This window comes from Ailuropoda melanoleuca, chromosome 7, assembly GCF_002007445.2.
Source record: "Ailuropoda melanoleuca isolate Jingjing chromosome 7, ASM200744v2, whole genome shotgun sequence".
Taxonomy (NCBI): Eukaryota; Metazoa; Chordata; class Mammalia; order Carnivora; family Ursidae; genus Ailuropoda; species Ailuropoda melanoleuca.
The window spans coordinates 2,975,765-2,996,592 of NC_048224.1; the positions used below are offsets into that span (position 1 = coordinate 2,975,765).

At 35.3% G+C, this 20,828-nt stretch overlaps 1 protein-coding gene and 1 pseudogene across 31 annotated transcripts in view; both read right to left on the minus strand.

Annotated features, from left to right (window-relative positions):
• The window catches only part of PTPRD (protein tyrosine phosphatase receptor type D), a 2,142,161-nt gene that overhangs the window by 724,792 nt on the left and 1,396,541 nt on the right, over positions 1 to 20,828 (minus strand). The gene's annotated exons all lie outside the window — the stretch shown is intronic.
• Positions 17,011 to 17,805, minus strand: LOC100481280 (annotated as a pseudogene).

Consider the following 20,828-nt stretch of genomic DNA (forward strand, 5'->3'; position numbering starts at 1 on the left):
CCCGCACGTGCTCCGGGGCTCCATTTCAGTGTGGTTTGTGCACTCCGGAGCTCCGTTTTCAGTCTGGTCACGTGCATTCCCCGGCTCATGTTCTCAGTCTGCTCTCTCGCAGGTGCCGGTCCGCGAGTCCGCCCACTCCCCCGTGCAGGTGGCTACCACTTCCCGGCGTCCGTACACGGCGGCTCCCTCCCCCTTCCGTTTATCATATCTGTGCGCGGATTCACGGCTCCCTGCTTCGTACCTCAATATTCAGCGCTGGAGATGTTCGTTTGTAGAGATCCAGATGTATCTTCCTGTGTCTCAGGCTGATTCCGTGGATGTTCAGGATGCTCTGGTACCTATCCAACTCAACTCAGGGGACCAGCTGAAAAAGGGGTCCCCTACTCCTCCGCCATCTTAACTCTCCCTCTCGCTTTTTAGGTATTTTTAAACGGTTTTAAGTGATAAGAAAATAGCTTTATCATGTCTAGTTTTGTAATTGGATTTCAAATACACAAAGGAAAATAGAAAGCACCTATTTAAAAAAAATAAATTAAGGATATGTCTTTATTCTATAATAAACATGAATATAGTTCATTTGGAGATCTAAAGAAGGTAAAAAAAAAAAACTATTACTATACTTAAGTAAATCTTTCCCTTGGTGGAATTCTAAATTTCTAAGACAATAACCAATTTGAGTGAAATAAAAAGTTATTTAAACACTATTGCTAAATAAAAATGACTTCAAATTTACTCTTTTTTCAAAATGGAACCAGGATTACTTTTATTTATAAATAAATGTTTAGTAAAAGAGCAAAAAATATAGGAAGGCATAAAAAAAATAAAATTATCCATAACAGTATTCATAGAAAATTGGCTTTCATACATTTACTACTTAAAGACCTTTGAGACTAGAATGAGTTATTTTGGAATAAGAGAAAAGTGGTTAGTTTTAGGATATGGGATTTAAGTGGAAGAAATGTAAGTTTCATTTCAAAATTTTATTGATAAAATGTAAAGGTCACAAATTCAAAACATGAAAAGTTATCGTGGTGCTACCTTAGCAGTTAAATTTCAGCCCCAGATTCCTGGCTATAGCCTCTTTTTGAGGACTTCAAGCCAGCAAAGTTATTAACTCTTTTATTAAATGCCAATTATTTAGTTTCTTGTAGTGATCAATGTAGTGCTTGCCTCAGCTTCTCCTAAACTTGACTATCCTGAATTGAATTTACAAAAATAGGGCTAGAAAGTGAAGATGAAAGAAATGTGTATACCTCTTAATTTAATACAGAAAGCACAGGTATTCTCCACAACCAATCCTGTCAGCATTGTAAGAGGAGTAATATAAGAATGAGTTTACTGCAGCAAGTGCCAGATTCAATCACCCAGCTACTGTGTAATGTCAGTTTGAGGAGCCTCTATTGCTTATTTTTTCACATAGGAGCAAAAGAATAAAAAAAAAAAAGTCTTTTGCCCAATTGTCTGCCAGAGATTACAGTTTAAAGTAAATCAACACTTTATTGTAAAATATTTCCCTACTTGTTCCTTCATTGGACTAAGTCCTTGAGGAATCAGTCATGTATTTCAAGTATCAGCAGAACTTAGGAGACCAGCTGAGCTACATAACTTTCAGCATTTTATTTTTTCACAAGGAAATCTTGACTTAAATTAGCTACATTCTGCCTTGGCGTCACTTGATTATCTAGATTTACACAGAGGCTGGAGAAGCAATTTGTGCAATTCAAAGATGCCAACTTGTCAAATAGTAAATCAAGGTGATTTTCATAAAGCCCATTTTACATGAGGGGTCTTGTACTTTTACAAGAAATATTATGCTATTTTCCTCTCATTTCTTTGTAGAGGTATGGAAATATTGTGATAAATTATTACACATTCGTACTGTCATTTCTCTTTGAGTATAGGTATCTATATTGATTCAAATGATTCAAAAATTTCCGGTTGATCCAGTCAACTTTATCAAAGTTCTAGAGGCATTAATATACAAGAAATTCAAAGTTGTGGGTAAATTCCCTTTTATTTTGTATGTTTAAAAAAGGAGATGAAACTCTTCTTGCTCTGTATAATTTTTCCTTGATTGGTTTAATTCTAAAAAGAAAATGTAATTTTTACCTAATCTTTGGGAATTTCAGCCATAGGGACACATTGTCCACTCTTGCTACTTCACTCAGGTGAAGATCCAAAATCACTGCATTTTGGCGTTGTACGGAAACTTAAAAAAACGTTTAGTGCAAAGTTTGTATTTATCTTTATTTTGCAAGTGAGATAACTTAATGTACTAAGCAACCAGTCCAGTTTAAGCAGCAAATAAGTGGAAGAGGTAATGTTAAAAATCAGACTACCTTAGTACTCATAGTATGTAGTGCTTAGCTGCTTGTTTCCCTACACCAATAGTGCTGCCTGTAAAGAGTCTGGGAAAACACATTTAATCCTTTCTATAGTAGACAATACCTAGGGTGACCCTGATGGCCATTTCCCATCTCTCTGCATAACTTATGTTCATGTTTTGTATAATCAATCCTCTACCTTTAGAGTGAAGACATGTGACCTGTTTTTGAACAATAGAATATGGCAAAGGTGAAGTGATATTGCAGATACGTAATTTAAGTTCTAAATCTATTGGTTTTGAGTTAATCAAAAGTCTTCCTGAGAGGCCTAACTAAATCTGGCAAAAACCCTTAAAAGAGGAAGTAGGCCCCACTCTGAGGTCAGACTCCTGTTTAGGAGAGATTTCCTGGCTGGCTTGATGAAGTAAGCAGCCCCACTAAGGAAACACAAAGGGCAAGACACTGCAGGTGGCCCCTGGAAACTATGGATGGTCTCTAGCACCTGTGGTTGGTCTCCAGCCTACAACCAGCAGCAAAAAGCAGGGGTCCTCAGTCACACACACACACACACACACACACACACACACGCAAAGAATTCTGACAACAACCGGAATGAGATTGGAAGTAAATTCTCCCTAAGGCAAACCTACAGTTGAAAACAGAGCCCAAACAATGCATTAATTGCAACCTTGTAAGATCTTGAAGAAACAACCCAACTGAGACAAACCTCAACTTGGGACTCGGGGAAACTGTGAGATAATAGTGTGTGTTGTTTGAAGCTGTTAAATGTGTGGCAATTTGTTATTCTGCCACTTACAAACAAACAAAACACCTATTTTGCTTGAAGTTAGAATCCTTCATTCTTCTATTAAAAAAAAAAAAGTCTTTAACCTGTTTTTGTATAACACATAGAAATTGTCCACTCCTTTGTAGTCCTATTTCCTGTATCACCTTCATTTCTCAACATTGCTGCACCTTTATCTCAGAGCTTTGGCCAGACTAAAGAAGTGATTTTATCCTCAGGCAGTGGTTCCCAGACATCTGATTTCACAAACCAAAATAATTTTAAAATATGTTTTGGGGACAGACATAGTGGTATCAACCTTTGATTTTATTATATAATGACATTTCAAAACCATCAACTAGTATCTAATCATTTCATCATTAAAGAAAAGTATAACACCAAAAAGTATAGTATGGGTATAATCTCAGAATAAAGAAGAATCTTTCCCAAGAAAAAAGAGCTTGTAACTTATGCACGCACACACACACACACACACACACACACAGTCAAACTCAGTCTTTAATCTTCCCATTTGCTTTCAACTAGAACAGACAAAACATTGTAACAGACTCATACCAAACTATAGACTGTCATTTGAAAGCTACTCTTGTTGGGAGAAGTTTTAAAAACCATTTTACAGAGCGCTGACATTCTTTGTTATTTCTTTCAGGCTGCTTATTACCTTCCTGGATTTAGGTGGTTCTCTTAAGGAGTGAACTGGAAACGTATGTTGTCTTTTTATTTCCTATTAATTATACTCTTGAAATAAAACTCTTCATTTATGAGGAGCTCCTATTCACTAGACAAAATTCTATATACTCAGTATGTATTATATCACTGAATCTTCATTACAGTTCTATGATTTCTGTTAATATGATTATCTCCATTTTATAGATGAGAGATCTTATATAATGAGGGCTTACATAACTTTCCAAAGTGATCTTAAGTTCCTGAGCCCACATGTTAAAAAACACACTATGTTATATTACTATGTGGAGTTGGACTTTACTTTGTATATATCCCTTCTTTTCCATATTGATTTCATACAAAAACTGAACCAAAATAGATGTACATTTGATGGAAAAGAAGGAATAGGAAAGTTATGCAATGGGACAAAGGTAGTGTCATCAATAAATGGCGCTGGAAGAACTGAATACCTGCATACAAAAAAAAAAAAAGAATCTAGACATAGACCTTATATCATTTACAAAAATTAACTCAAAATGCATCATAGACCTGAATGTAGAATGCAAAACTATAAAATTCTTAGAAGATAACATAGAAGAAAATCTAGGTGACCACCTTTTCCAATATAACACTAAAGGTATGAACCAGGAAAAAAATAATTGATGAGCTGGACTTCATCAAAATTATAAGCTTATCCCCTGCTAAAGACAAGATCAAGAGAATTAGAAAGTAAGCCACAAAGTGGGAGAAAATATTTTCAAAAGACACACATGTGATAAAGGAATTTATTCCAAAATATAAAAATAAATCTTAAAATTAATAAGAAAATAACCTTATTTAAAAATGGGTCAAAAACCCTAACAGATACCTCACCAAAGAAAATATACAGATGGCAAATGAGCACATGAAGAAATGTTCTACATGATATGTCAACAAGGAAATGTGAATTGAAACAACAATGAGATGCCATTACACACGTGTTAGAATGGCCCAAATCAGGAACACTGGCAATACCTAATGCTGGTTAGGATGTGGAACAACAGGGACTCTCCTTCATTGCTAGTGGGAATGCAAAATGGTACAGCTACTTTTGAAAAAAGTTTGTCAGTTTCCTACAAAACTACACATACTCTTACCATATGATCCAGCAATTGTGCTCCTTGGTATTTATCCAAAGGAGTTTAAAACACATGTCCACACAAAACCTGGACATAGATGTTTATAGCAGCTTTATTTGTAATTGCAACAATTTAGAAGCAATGAAGTTATCCTTCAGTAAGTGAATGAGTACATAAACTGTGATACATCTAGATAATGGAATATTATTTAACATTGAAAGTAAATTAGCATGAAGCCATGAAAAGACTTGGACAAAGCTCAGATACATGTTATTAGCTGAAAAAAAAAAAGGTCAATCTGAGAAACCTGCATAGATTATGATTCCAACTATATGACTCCTGGAAAAGATAAAGGCATAGAGACAATACAAAGATCAGTGATCAGGAGTGAATGTGCGGGGAATGAACAGGAGAGATAACAGAGGATTTTAGGGCAGTGAAAATACTCTATATGATGGATATGTCATTATACATTTGTCCAAACCTATAGACTGTATAACATCAAAAGTAAGCCTGAAGGTAAACCATGGACTTGCAGACTTTGGGTCATTATGTTGTGTCGTGTAGATCTATCATTTATCTGTCTATCATCTATCTATCTATCTATCTATCTATCTATCTATCTATCTATCTATCTATCATCATCATCATCTATCATCTATCTATATATATGAATATATATTTATATTCACTATTCTGGTGAGTGATGTAGATAACAAGGGAGGTTATGCACGTGTGGGCGCAAGGGGTATATGGAAAATCTCTGTACCTTTCTCTCTTAATTTTATTATAAAACTAAAACTTCTCTAAAAATTAAGTCTTTATGAAAAAATATAGAAAAAAAGCATGAAGGCATATGAAAAAATACAAGCCATCCTGAACAAACTTCTAATGAAAGAATTATTTTGGAGATTTTTTTAAATCTGGGGAATCTTAAATATGGAAGTCAGAGTCAGACTTAAAAGTACATCTTTTCAACAATATAATGGTGAAATCAATAGAAGAAATTATAACAGAGAAATAGAAAGAAAGGGAGAAAAGAGTAGACAATATTGAGGAGAATATTGCTTAGTAATAGGGTGGTTGAGGTTTCTCTTGAAAAATACCAGAATGTAACTTGAACTCAGATTTGGATTTAGATTCAAGCAAGATTTATTTACTTCCCATTTTGTGCCAAAACCGTGCAAGACTTTTTCACATGTGTCCTAATTATTTAACAGTCACAAACTTATGGACTCTTCAGTCAAGTATCTTTGAATAATATCTCTGAGACTGTATGTGTAGGACAATATGGTACTTTTTAAATGAAATACACTGTGATTTTTAATTTATGTGCCAATTTGGCTTGACTACAGTGTCCAGTCATTTGGTCAAACACCAGACTTGATGTTATTGGAAAGGTATTTTTTAAAGGAGATTAACATTTACCATCAGTTGACTTTAGGTAAAGCAGTTTGTCCTCCATAATGTGGATGGGCCTCATCCAATTAGTTGAAGGCCTTAGGAGCAAAAATAGAGATCTCCCAAAGAAGGTATTCTGCTTCTAGATTGCAACATAGAAATTCTGCCTGACTTTTCAGTTTTCAGGCTCAAGATTTACAACAGCAACTTTAACCTGAATCTCCAGGCTGCTGACTTGTCCTATGGATTTTGGATGTGCCAGCTTCTAAATGTGTGCCAATTCCTTAAAATAAATCTCTCTCTCACTCTATATGTATATCCTCTTGGTCTGTTTCTCTGGAGAACTACGACTAACACATATACCAACTAAGCTAAAAGTCAGTTCTAATTCTTCAAAATCCATTAAGAAAATCTCTTTGATCATTTTGGGCCTGATAACCAATATTTAACATATAATTTACTGAATATAAAAGTAGGTACCCCGGCTATGTAATCTTACTATCATCAATTCCTCAGTTGTAAAATGAGGATTGATTATAGTACTGCCTTGCAGAGGGGTTGTGAGAATTAATGAGATAATATGATGTCTAGCACAGTGCCTGACACACTAAGACCTCCTTACATATGAGAGATTTTATACCCTTAAAATCATCCTGGAAATATACATTATTTACAAATAAGAAAACTGAAGCTGAGAGAGATTAAGTAACTCTTAAGACGTTAAGTTAATTCCTTTGATTGTGAAATAATGGCTACATTTCCTAACACAACTTCTTTTCCCTGGGTTTTATTGTTCTTCAATGTTATAAGCTTGCTGATAACTGAAATACTAAATTTACATAAAGAATAACTGAAAAGAGAGGAAGACTAGCATAAGATATAAGAAGAGAAAGACAGAATTTGTAAAAATGGTCATTAATACTGAAAACACTGCAGGATTGATTCACATAAGAGAAAATTTTGGTGGAATGCTCACTTTCAATATGTAGCAGTTCTTAAGATTGATAAAGGGGTACTTATGGAATTCCACAAAGTGACCATAAATTGAGGTTTAATTGGTTCTCTCCATTTGTCCACATGTTTTATGTACATCTGGCAGAATGAGTGTTGACTGAAATATAGATCAATACGAGTTGATGACATGAAGACATGAATGATTATATATATATATATATTTTAAAAGATTTTATTTATTTATTCGACAGAGATGGAGACAGCCAGTGAGAGAGGGAACACAAGCAGGGGGATTGGGAGAGGAAGAAGCAGGCTCATAGCGGAGGAGCCTGATGTGGGGCTCGATCACATAACGCCGGGATCACGCCCTGAGCCGAAGGCAGGCGCTTAACTGCTGTGCCACCCAGGTGCCCCTGATTATATATTTTTAATCTGATTAATATTTTATTTAATATTAAACATATAAATAAGTATTGTATCTAAAATAATCAATTTTAGGTCAAATTTAGAGTGAATTTTGAGGAACTAATAGTGAAATTTAGTTTAGGGCAATTTTGGGTTCAAAATATTATGTTGTCCTGTTACATAATCTCTCAGAGATATTGATAATATAGAACAAAGTTTGTCTTGTTAAGGAAAAAAAAATACATGGGTGCATATTTCTCCATGATTTTTAGAAACAGAGTGGGACTGAATCCAAATGGCTGACATGTTATTATCTTGCATAAACTCGATGGTCTTATTTTCCTAATACAGTGAGTCTTTTCCATTTCTGACTTTGGTGGTTTTATGATTGAGCAAACAATACAAAAGGTGGTTGGCTGCTCTTGATTAAAATATACACACCTGTATGTACATGAGTCTATTATTTTTTTTATGTGTAACATAAAGGTTTAAAAACTGTTTTAAAGAGCCAGTTTTCTGAGACTAGTAGAGGACAGTGTCACACAAAGATTTGTGATCATATGTGCATATCTTTGCTCTACTTTTAAAAAGCTGTGATTGGGGGTCACTTTAATCACTTTATTGGACTAACCATATGTGACTGGACACAGTTATAGACATAGATATGCCTACACATATATGATAAAGCTGAAGAAAATGGAAAATTCCTTGGAAAAGGAGAGGAAATGACCCATATTTAACCTGAGTTAATTTTGTGTTCTCATAGTATACCCACCACCACCCACCCTCTCCAGCTCTGTTTCCTTTACTCGTCTCTCTCAAGCTTGAGTGAACTTTGGTGCAAAGTGTGGAGGATGTGTCCATCTGGCTTTAATCAAGAGATAATTAGTAAGAAAAGAGAAAAAATTCATGTTTTTCTTTCTGTAAAAAATGTACTGGATTTCTGCTCAGATATATTCAAGGACTTGAAATTTTCAATGGCCTATTAGATTTTCAAAGATCTCTGTGTAAAATTTGAGTCTTTAAAATTAAACTCACTGTCTCTAGAACACAAAAAAGGAAACCACAATATCAAAATGAATAAATGTTTAATTAAATGTCTGCATAACATTATGTCACTTCATTATTAAATTTAGTATTCATAAAAGATTTATTACATTTGAAAACAGTTTAATGGATGATTTTTTCCACTTTTCAAGAATTTCTAAGTTCACAAAATGTCAAAAAACATAGCCAATCATAAATTATGCCAATAACACACATAGCCAAGTAATTTCAAAAGCAAATTCATGACATTTCTTTCCCCCACTTTTGTAGTAAATAATTGTCATTGAATGTGGGTGTGCTTTCATATGTTTGTGATTATGCATGCTGTGCCTTCCAAAAGGGCTGACCACGTTCTAAAGCAGTTCCACTTTTAATTCATCCATTGCTGTGCCATGAGATAAAAGAAAGACATATTTGGTTCATGTTTCCCTGCTTTAAAACCTTTCAAACTAGTGAGGACATTAGACTGTGTCCTCTGGAAGCAGACTTTGGGCAGAGGGTCCTGTGCAAAAGGAGTATTGTGGAGTAGTCTAAGGAGATAACACCTACGGGAAGGGTGGAAGGCACACTGGGCAGAGGGAGAAGTTGTCTGCACTGTAGTTGTGAGAGAGCGCTCAGCTGATCCTTCAATGAGCTCTGGAACTAAGATGGCTCTTCAGAGCTGCCCCAAATTGGGTCAGGGAGCAAGGCCTTCAGGTCCCTCCAATCAGCCAGTTATTGGTCACAGCTTCTCTGGGAGGGGACATAACCTTTGGCAAATAGCTCTAGACAGCTGAGGGAAATACATTAGCGACAAAATCTGGAGATGGGACATCACAGTATGTACACCCTCTAGGGAGTATCTGATTACCTCACACCAAAATTCAGTCCAAATGTTGCAGTTATAGACAAAGGTACACTGGGGGAAGTGGGATTTCATGGAGTTCATTAGCTTATCAGATTAGTACGATGGTAATAATATATTGCTGGAGTAAGTGTATAATTAGTCTTGACTGAAATTTAATATTAAAGTATAACCAGTATGCTAGACCAATCTAGCAATTCAGTATTAAATGATCAAAGACTTCCTGAACACTCTAAATTCTGAACTAGTAGTATTTTATGTAAAATAAGCACCCACAATTCTGGATTTAATTTAACTTGGTCAAATCATAATCCACAGTCATTATCTTTTGAACATCTATTACTAGGCTAGACTCCTGAACGCATTATATTATTTATTTTTCAATGTATGAATGCTACTTTAAAGAATAGGAAATTCATGTCTGAAGAATTGATGTAACTTGTCCAAATTCACACAAGGTGTAAGACATGATTGACAGAATTATTCCAAATCTCTTTGACTCTGAAGTCCAGATTTTCCTCCCCAATTTACCATGTTGCCACTCCAGTCCAGAATAAGTTGTTAAAATCTTTTAAAATATATGCAAAAATAATGTAAAATTATGCCCAGTAAAGTGAAGAAAAGCTATACGTGAATACTAATTTCACTGTAAATATAGCCTGCTACTATGTACCACATGGTGTTTGAATTACTTCCCTTGAATAAACTCTTCACAACTCTAAAAGTGATATACTATCATTTTATTATCCTCTATTTAGAGATTGGTAGAATAAGATATGGACAGGGTTAGGTGACTTCCCAAGTTTATAAAGCTTTAAGTAGTAGACGTGGGTTTAGACTCTTGCAGTGTGATTCCAGATACTCCTACTTAATCACAAACCTCTGTTGCCTCTTTGGTTTAAGTGTTGATGTATTATGATTTAAGAGCTGGTATACCACATTGCTTTCTTTACAAAAGCAAAGTGTTTCCATTGACACACATTTCTGAGAGCCAAAGTCAATGTGTATAATATCTAGAAATTTTCAAGGACTAAAAATGAACAGACTCTGAGAGTGTTATTTTTAAGCAGAGGTAACGTTTTGGCCTTTGTCCCTCAGAACGGTAGTAATAAATGCATACTCCAAATGACACATGTATAGCAAAATGTGGGCAAGATTTTGAAGCAAGCCACTTTACAAAAGAGGGCAGTTAGCAACATAGCTCAAGGACTGTTGTTTTGATCTCTCATCAAAAGAGCCATCCGAAAAGGTCTCTATACCAAAATATAAACACTGTACTTTCTCTAAAGCTTATATTTCTTAGACATTATTTCCCATGTGTTTTCTTTTTTTAAGAATAAAGGATGGAAGACACATTTAATGAACCACCTCGAGCATATATGGGGCAAGATAATTTTTTTCTCCAAAAATATTGTTTTTTAAAGTTCCTCTGCTTTCTAATGCATAATCAAACATTGAGAAGGAGGTATTGATTAAAGTGCATGAGTAAGTAGTAATTTTAGAGTTAATAAGAAAATTATTGTGGCTATTTACAAGTCTGAAAAGTACTTGTGAGTTTTTGATCGACACTTAGATAAAGAGACTTTCTCCTATTCAAATGGCATCGTGCTAACGACCAAAACTAAGAAGAAAGATGAAGCATAAACGTATTATCTTTTAAATTATTTTACAGCCACATAGGATTGCAAGAATAAATACTCTACACTTGCCACTAAGAACAAATATTTTATACTAATTATTTCCTATGTCATAGAATATTTTAGTATTAGTTAAGATAAAAAAAAATAGTGTCCTAATTCTTGCTTTAAGACATACACTATGTAAGTGTAAACTTTGATGGGTACTAATGGACACTTCTTCCTAGCTTTGACCCTTAGGTTGGAAATAACAGCTTCTTGTTATTTTCAGAGAGAATAAGGTCCATTTCTAAACATTTTAGAAATCTCAGGGTTTTTTTTCCCCTTATAAATAGACAAATAAATGGCCACATTAGCAATTGCACTTCAATGAGAGCCAAGGACATTTTTAAAATGTCACAACTCAGGGTTAACACTCTCATTTTTGACATTTGGCCTTCAGATTTTTCTTCTTAATTGTCTGTTTGCTGCCTTATTGCTATATACAGGGATTTAAGGTCAAACACTTTTTCCTGCATTGCCATAAGATAGAATGTCTAAAAGTTTTAAATATTTCTTATATTGTGGGCTACCAGACTTTCCCAAATTCTATACTAGTTTCAACCTTTTGAATATAGGGAGGTCATCTGCTCAGACCAAAATTGCCCCAAGCAAAGATTGTCAGTTACTTGATTCCAACTACAAGCTGCTTACTTTTTAGCAGATGCTTGTGGGTTTGTTTTTCTAGACCAGTGGAAACAATTTGGGCTAGTTTTGTAAAAGCAAATATGAATGCAGCCTACACATAGTAGTGTGCTGTTATATAAGAAATAGGTTACATTGTCAAGGTAATGTTAAAGATTAACTGACTGACATAACTGGGACTTAAATTTTCTTTTTAAATCAGGATCACTTCCAGAGTGGCACCAAGGGAACTGAAGTGTGCCTCCACACACTGTCTGCTTAAGATGTGTTAAATACCAAGATATTCCAAATCTATTGGCATAGAACTTTGAACTTCTTGCTGGTTTATACCATCCACTGAAAACAATAGAGAATGAAAACATCATATGATGGTGGTTTTAACATTGGCATGCTCAGCTCAATCAAGAATCCTTGCCATTCATTACCCATTCTGCAAATATATATCAAAAGTCTTTTTTGTCTCATGTATTGGGGAAGTTGCTAGGGAAAAAAAGAATGAAGTTTTTTTCTCAAGAAATTCTAGGAGCCGAAAGACTGATTTCTGTGCCACATGCCTCTCTGTATATGATTTGCTTTTGTCTCTCCCATTAGATTATTATGACCTTCATAAATCATTATAAACACCAGAATGCATACTAAATCTTTAACTATCTTTCCAAGGGTATGCTATATTTAAGCCATAGTCTCTCTGTCCTCACCTATCCCAGTTATGGAATGTGATCTTGCACCATTCTTAAAAAATATAAATGGCCAAATTCTGTATATCAATAGAACCCCATCCTCTTGGCCACAGTTGAAGTGACTAAGGATGGGCAAACTATTCCATGATTGACAATTTGTGAGCTAAACAATGCCACCCTGTGTGGCTTTGGGAAAATGCTTTATGCAACTATGGACAAAGATGGTTGGTTAAGTTAGTCACAACGTTTCTCTGGGGAATTTGACCCAGTGAAACAAACAAACAAACCAACAGTTTACTGTAGCAAGCTGAAACAAAAAGAGATACAGAGGAAAGATAGTATGTAGGAACTATGGCACAGCAAAAAGCTCCGAATAAACAATGTGACACAGAGAAGAGAAGAGAAATAATAAAATACAGTCATTGTGGCTGAAGGGATATACAGAGAGCAGGCTTACTTTTTCTAATTATATCAGAGCTGTAAATTCCTAGAAAAGCAAAAACCCTGACTTCCATGATCTCTGAATTGGCCATGCATCTATTCCTTGGATTTCTCTCTCCATTACTTCTCCATTATAGCCTTCTAATATCTATTATTTAACATGAACTTAGTGAGTCTCTGTCTCTTTCTGAAATAGTCTAAAATATTTAATTACCACAAGTGTGAAGAATATCTACAAAACTCCCTAATGAGTTACCAAAGTCGAGTTTAGGTGCTGGACCCTAAAGGCTTTGCAATATATATTAAGAAATAGAATGTGCATTAAGGAGAAGATAAATCACAAATAATGAACTTATATATGAACATACAGTCCATGATTAATATTTTTCCAATTATCTTTAGATATATCCATGAATGGGGGATGGTTGTGTTATATTCCTGAATGCAGCAGCTGTAACCTTGTGCATGGCATTTCAAAGATGAAGAATTCAGAGCCAGGACTGAAATATGAGAATTATCGATAAATGTTTTTAAAAAAGATAAGAGAAATTTAAAAAAAGGTTGAAAGCCAGCTAAGTTGCTGGCGTTACTCTAGAATTCATCACATATATGATCTCACTTAATCCTTATGAAAAACTCTGGAAGTAAATATTCTAAACTATAAAACTATAAAAATTAATTTAANAAAAAAAAAGGTTGAAAGCCAGCTAAGTTGCTGGCGTTACTCTAGAATTCATCACATATATAATCTCACTTAATCCTTATGAAAAACTCTGGAAGTAAATATTCTAAACTATAAAACTATAAAAATTAATTTAAAAAAGTGAAGCTCAGGGAGTTTGCAGTAACTTCTCTAAAGTCAAGCTTGAAAGTGAAATTCATTGCTTTCTGGCTATAATGCTCACATTCCTTTCACTTAACCAGAATGCCTGCTCTTTATTTAGCATAATTATCTACTGTCAGAAAGAGCATAACAACCTCATTCCCACAAGAACCCTTGATTCTTGTTGCCTTTACTTTTATCCTGAGCCTTCTAGAAAGGAAATCCCTGCCAAATTCTAAGTGCTGTCAAGGAAAGAACTATTTTCACGTAATAAAATGGGTTCTGGGCATGCAGTAGGTGGTCAAGAAATACAGGTCGAACAAATGCTTTAATGGACATTTATACTTTACAAGCATTATCACAGATTATCCTAAATCAACATTGGCTATTCACATGCAGCTTCACTTGGCTTACTGCAGTTGCAAAAAAACAGATTTTCTTACTATTTCTGGAGATGCTAACCCACTTAAAATTTAAGACTGGGCTCTAGTGACAGTATCTGTACTTAAAACTTGACTGCCACTTCACAGTTGTGTTGCTTTAAACATGCTATTTAACCTTTCTAGTCTCAGTTTCCTCAACTATAATGAGTTAATAGCAGATAATGATATATGTTTTGTGTGCATATTACATGAGTTAATACTGTGAAATACTTAGAACAGTGCCAGGAAAATGATACACAATCAATAAATGTGAGTTATTTCAAAAGACCGCCAAAGGTTTTCATCCAATATTACTCCTATTTTCACTCCTTAGTAAAGGGTAAGCCTTTCCCAGATGATTGTGACTGATCAGAGGAGTCAGCAGAACCCTATAATGTGGCTGTATTCATGTGTCGGGGGCAGGGGGGTTATCTCCATCTTGAAGGCCCTGATACAAGTTAATAGACATACTTTTGGAAAGGAAGCTTCTGTAAATGATCAAATAAGAAATATTTTAGACTTTGTGAGCCTTGTAGCATCTGTCACAACTACTCAACTCTGCTGTAATACAGTAGAAACAGTCATAAAAAATAGGTAAACAAATGAGTGTGACTGTGTTCCAATAAAACTTTATTATCAAAAACAGGCAGTGGGCCAAATCTGGCCCAAGAGTCACAGTTTCCTGACACTTCTGCTAGAGATAATGACAGGTGGCACAGTGTTCAGATAATAAGTATGCAGCTGGGACAACTGCTTCCCAGATTCACCTTGAATATTACTATGTCATCAGGGGCAGAGCACTTAAACTATATGAGCAAAGTTTCTAATTTGTGAGTTAGAATAAATATTTCATAGAGTTCCTTTCAGATTAAGTCTCTACTAACTTTTAGTATGCAAAGGCCTAGAAATTCCATGTAGCAAAACCAAAATTACTCTTCTATTAAGTTTGCTAAATTTTCCCTTCCTCTCCTTCTAAACGGAATCCTGCTTTACCTATTTAAATTCTCCTCCCCAACCTTGCTTGACTGATGATTTTGATATTTTATAATATGGAGTAAGTAGAAAAGGGTAGAGGTGGGAGAATAAGATAGACATGCTTGCTAGGACTGGATAAAATAGTTTTGTGAAGGGGTCCAAAGTGAGACATGAGGCAGTATCTATAATAAAATAGAATAGAATAGAATAGAATAGAATAGAATAGAATAGAATAGAATAGAGGAAGAGAAATAGTGATATTGTGACATATATATTCTTTTCACTGTGTCTGAAAATTGCAAAGAGAAAAGTTTATTTTGCATTTTTTTTGTTTTGTGATTTAAATAGTTTATTTTTTAAAAGGGGGTTACTTTTTAAAAATGCAATGCCACAGTTTTAGGAATGTATAGAGGTGACACATCTTTTCCTTAACTGTGCTTCTTTTTACCTTCTGCACAAAGGTAAAAATGTTTGTTAACCTCATAGTTAATGGTGTGAAACAGAGGTTGGCAAACTTTATCTCCAAAGGACCAGATAGTAAATATTTTAGGCTTCACAGGTCACAAAAGATCTCTGTCACATATCTGTTCTTTTGCAACCCTTTAAAAATGCAAAATACATTGTTGTCTTGCACCATAGAAAAACAGACTGGGCCAGATTTGCTTGCCTGCAGGAGTTTGCCAACATCAGGGATAAAATACTTATTTTCTGACTTGTCCGGAAGATTGCTTCCTTCAAGCTTTTTGACAGTCTGCTGTCTAAAATAGAGAAAGGCCTTATTTACAATTGAATGTGACTTGTGACAAAAGTAGAAATGGAGAATTCCTGCTCATTTTTCTTGCTCATTTTCCATTCACTCATTAAATAAATTTGTTGAGCACCCACAATGTACACTCTTACATATCTTTGTGTTCACAGAGATTTCCAGTGTTTCTTTCTTAAACACATGGTTAGTGCAGTTTCTCTCAACCTGTAATTATCAGTTCTTTATACTCATGTTTTAGGGCAGATCAGGAATGAAATCTCTACCAGCACTCAAAAGGACTCATGATTATAAAAAATGAATCTAGCTAACAATGATATCCTTCCACCCAATACACATCCTTCAAAATCGTAGTCTAGTTGAGGAAAAATATGTAACTATCTCTACTTAAAAAAAATACTTCTTTTCCTCCCATTGGCTGAAACTTAACAACAACAACAAAAACAACAAAACCCCTCAAATCTAGAACATTTACCATGTAGTTTCTTCCATTTTCATAGCTCATTGCCATGTTAACATAGTATCTGGATCCAGGTAGGGCTCTTCATAAACTTTCTATTTCATCCATAAAACAATACATTAAGGGTTGAATACTACTTTTAAAGTACTTTACACTCCCACATTTCATCTCAGGAAAGGAGTGGTCATGATTCTGCTCCTTCAGGATGAAAACTATGTCTGTCAGCTTTCTGAATATGTCTGCTTTTTATCTTAACTGAGAAAAGACTTTCAAAGTGGTCAAAAGGAGCCAGGAATTGAGTTTTAAAATATAAAAGTTGCCCCATTCCAGATCTTTGGTACAGTCATCAACTACAATAATCTGACTACCCATACCACAGAGACATGGCACATTTTGTAATTAGAAGTGCTTATGATTTTCCTTTGAACCATGTAAACAGAGGGAAATGCCTTGGGAAACAACTTTGTTCTCTTGTGTCTCTTAAATACACATGTGCACAACCAGTTCTCCCTTTGATCAACTACATGAAGAGAGGAAAAAAAAAAAAAGAGTGGACCAAGGTTATTGCTTCCACTCCCATCTTTGTGCCCTTTCCTCTTCCTTTTCCTTGTACTCCTACTTAGCTAGTTTGTCCCTTTCCTTCTGTAGTTTGTCCTGTTCCTTCTTCCTTGGGACTCATCCCAAAGCGAGTCTCACTCGTTTTCTGGCATTAAAGACATCTTCCACACTGTTGTTTTGGGATACAGATTTATCAGAGCAACGTTCATCGTGGTAGCACCTGAATCATTCTTANGGGACTCATCCCAAAGCGAGTCTCACTCGTTTTCTGGCATTAAAGACATTTTCCACACTGTTGTTTTGGGATACAGATTTATCAGAGCAACGTTCATCGTGGTAGCACCTGAATCATTCTTATCATCCTTCTCATCCTCTGCATCTGTCACATCAGCATACTGGGCCAGGAGTGTAGCTTTTCTCTGCTTCTCCTCTTATGATACATTCCTGGGCTTCACCACAATCTGTCCCTGCTTCTAAATTTAGGTGGCAATGACCTCTATCTCATCTTCTTTTTTCACTTTGGTGAGAACATTCTGACTTTCTGACCATCGTTCCACAATCTCCTTGCAGATGTTAAGAGAATCTTCTTCCAAGAAGGCAGAGAGGATACCCTGCAGAGTGTCCAGCTTCTCTTCTTCCTCCTCCTCCTGCAGGACACCAAGATGTAGGTGCCCTATGGCTCAGTCTACTCCCAGCGCCTCGAACCGTCTGTCTATCCACAAGTCAAGACCCAAAGCCACTGCCTCCACCATCGCCTTCACCCAAGGCAGCTGCAATCACTTCGCTGGGTGCCGCCATCTTTGGGTCAGGGTCCTCGGATTGTTTTTTGATAATGAGCTGTGTGTCTTTAATCACAAAATCATTCTGGGACTGGACCACATGAATAATGGCTGCTGCTGCTGCTGCTTCTTCTTTTCTTCTTCCCCTTCCACTTCCCCCCCGCCCTCCTCCTCTTCCTCCTCCTCCTCCTTCTTCTTCATCTTCTTCTTCTTGATAATGGCTTCGTAAATATCACACATTTCTTTTTTTTTAATAATTTTTATTTTGTTATATTAGTCACCATACAGTACATCCCCAGTTTTAGATGCAATGTTCCATGATTCATTATTTGCATATAACACCCAGTGCACCATGCAATATGTGCCCTCCTTAATCCATCACCAGCCTATCCCAATCCCCCACCCTCCTCCCCTCTGAAGCCCTCAGTTTGTTTCCCAGAGTCCACAGTCTCACACATTTCTGATCATGGTAGTACATCCCCAGGTTGATTAGTGAAGTTGCCAATGTTACTTAGGTCTGGAGTAGATGTAATTGTGATTTTTTGAGCCTGATTTTTGGTTGACAGACAGCAGCTTCAGATAAAACAATAATATTGGGCAGCCTGGCACTTTTATACAAACTTGAAAAACATTTCAGTGTTCTGAAGTGGGGTAATACTAATGATGGCTCTTGAGCAAAGCCTATACCCTTACTCAAAACATCACTAATTTCAAGTTGCATCTTTCCAGTTGAGTTACTGCACATTTGAAACAACTCTTAAATGAGTTTTTGATGATATCTTATTCCATTGACAATACTGAGAAGTTAAATTTTGGGTTTTTTTTTGTTGTTGTTGTTACTAATATTGGCACATTTTTCGGGAGTTCCACTTTTCTGGTAGATCTCCAATCATAGTGTGATTCTGGTTCTGATTTAAGTTTTTATTAATTAAAAAATACATTTCTTAGTATTGCAAATTATTTCCTAGATTCAATAAACCTGGAAGTATTCTTGGTAACTTTAATATGGGCATTTGTCCCACTATAATTAAAAATGGTTCTCATCTCCAGAATCAACTCTTAAAACCGCTTTTGCACAGCAATAGTCCTATTCAGCACCAGGGACAGTGTCGAATACACTCAATTGTGGAATGGATAAGTAAATGAGTAGTCATGGAGAATGACTCAAATATAAAGCAAACAGTAACAAATGCAAAATTTGCACAAATTCTTAGTCACAAAAAAACTAAACAAAACCTAATAGAACAAGCCAATGGTGTAGTGTATGATACCCTGGAACACTGAGCTTGAGGTTTGGGGCAAATCAGATATTGCTTACTTTCGGGATTAGTCTATATATTGTTCACCATCATGCCTAAGAATCAATTGGTTGTACTGTGGAGCAGGAGAATGAGACACACCAAGAACCCTAATAAAATATTCTTTTTTCCCCCCTTTATCTCCCTAATGTCACATTCTATCTGCCAGTATTATAAACTGGCTACTGAGTATCTCTGCAACNAGTTGTACTGTGGAGCAGGAGAATGAGACACACCAAGAACCCTAATAAAATATTCTTTTTTCCCCCCCTTTATCTCCCTAATGTCACATTCTATCTGCCAGTATTATAAACTGGCTACTGAGTATCTCTGCAACCTTCTGTTCTCTCTGCTCGCCTTTGGGATTCTCCTCCAGTGGGAAAGTAATACCTCTTTAGAACATTCGCTCCTAAATTAAACTTTTATTTTCCAGGGGGAAGGTTAATAGTGTTTTGAATGAAAACAAAACATTAGACTCACTATTGTTATAAACATGCTAATGTTAAACCACTATCACATTCTCCCACTTCTCAGAAATAATGCTTTTTCAAATGCTAAAAGTATTCTCTGTTGTAGAGCAAAGGTCTTCTCTACAGATAATACTACTGGGAACTAAAGCAGACACAGATATTGAAATGGTGATACTTTATTCATGACCATATGCTGCTACTGATTTCTGCAGCAAGGCATGTATAAATTTATTCCTTTTTTTTCTTCCTCTGTTTCAATGGACTCTTAATTATCAAAAGTACAACATGTAATAAGTAGATGAATGATAAGTAATCTAATATTCACTGATTGATATTCAGCAGCTATTATAACACTCTTATCCTGCATGGGCATGTGAAATGTATTCATAAGAAAATGTGATTTAGAAAGTAAGTATAATAGCTATTTTCTTCACTCATAACTTATATGAAAAAAGTTCTGATTTGGAAATATTAGAGTTACTATATTTAGATCAAATCCATAATACAGGGAAAAAGACAATGGATCTGAAAGAAATATAAACTTAATAAACATCTACTGATTCACATTATGTGCAATGTGCTTTAAATATAAAGATGGTTAATACTTAAGAATTTAGAGACACAAATTAAAAATTATTATGATCTCCAACCATATCAATGATTTCATCAAATATAAATGTTCTAAACACACCAATTAAAATACAGAAACTTTCATATTGGATTAAAATGCTATTGAAAAGAAACTCACTTTAAATACAAGGACATAGCTAGGTTAAAAGTAAAAGTGCAAGAAAATGTGTAATATGTAAGTACCAATCAAAAGAAAGTTGAAGTGGCTATTTTAGTATCAAAGGGGGCTTCAGAACAGGGATGAAGAGAGACATTCCATAATGAAAAGTGGGTCAAACCACCACGAAGACATAACAATCTTAGAAGTGTAAGCACCTAACACCAGAGCTTCAAAATATATGCAGCAAAAACTAATAGAACTGAAAGGAAATCAAATAAGTAAATCTGCAATTCTAACTGCAAACTTTGATGTTCTTTGCTTAACAATTGATAGAAAAATCAGGTAGAAAATCAGTAAGAACACAGGAGATCTGAGTAACAATATTAACTAACTTGACTTAATTGGTATAAATAAAACACTCCATCCAACAAGAGCAGAACACCTATTATTTTCAATTGCATAAGGAATAGTCACCATAATAGACTATATCCTGGGCCATAAAACAAGCCTGAAAAAATGTAAAATAAAAGAAATTACATAAATA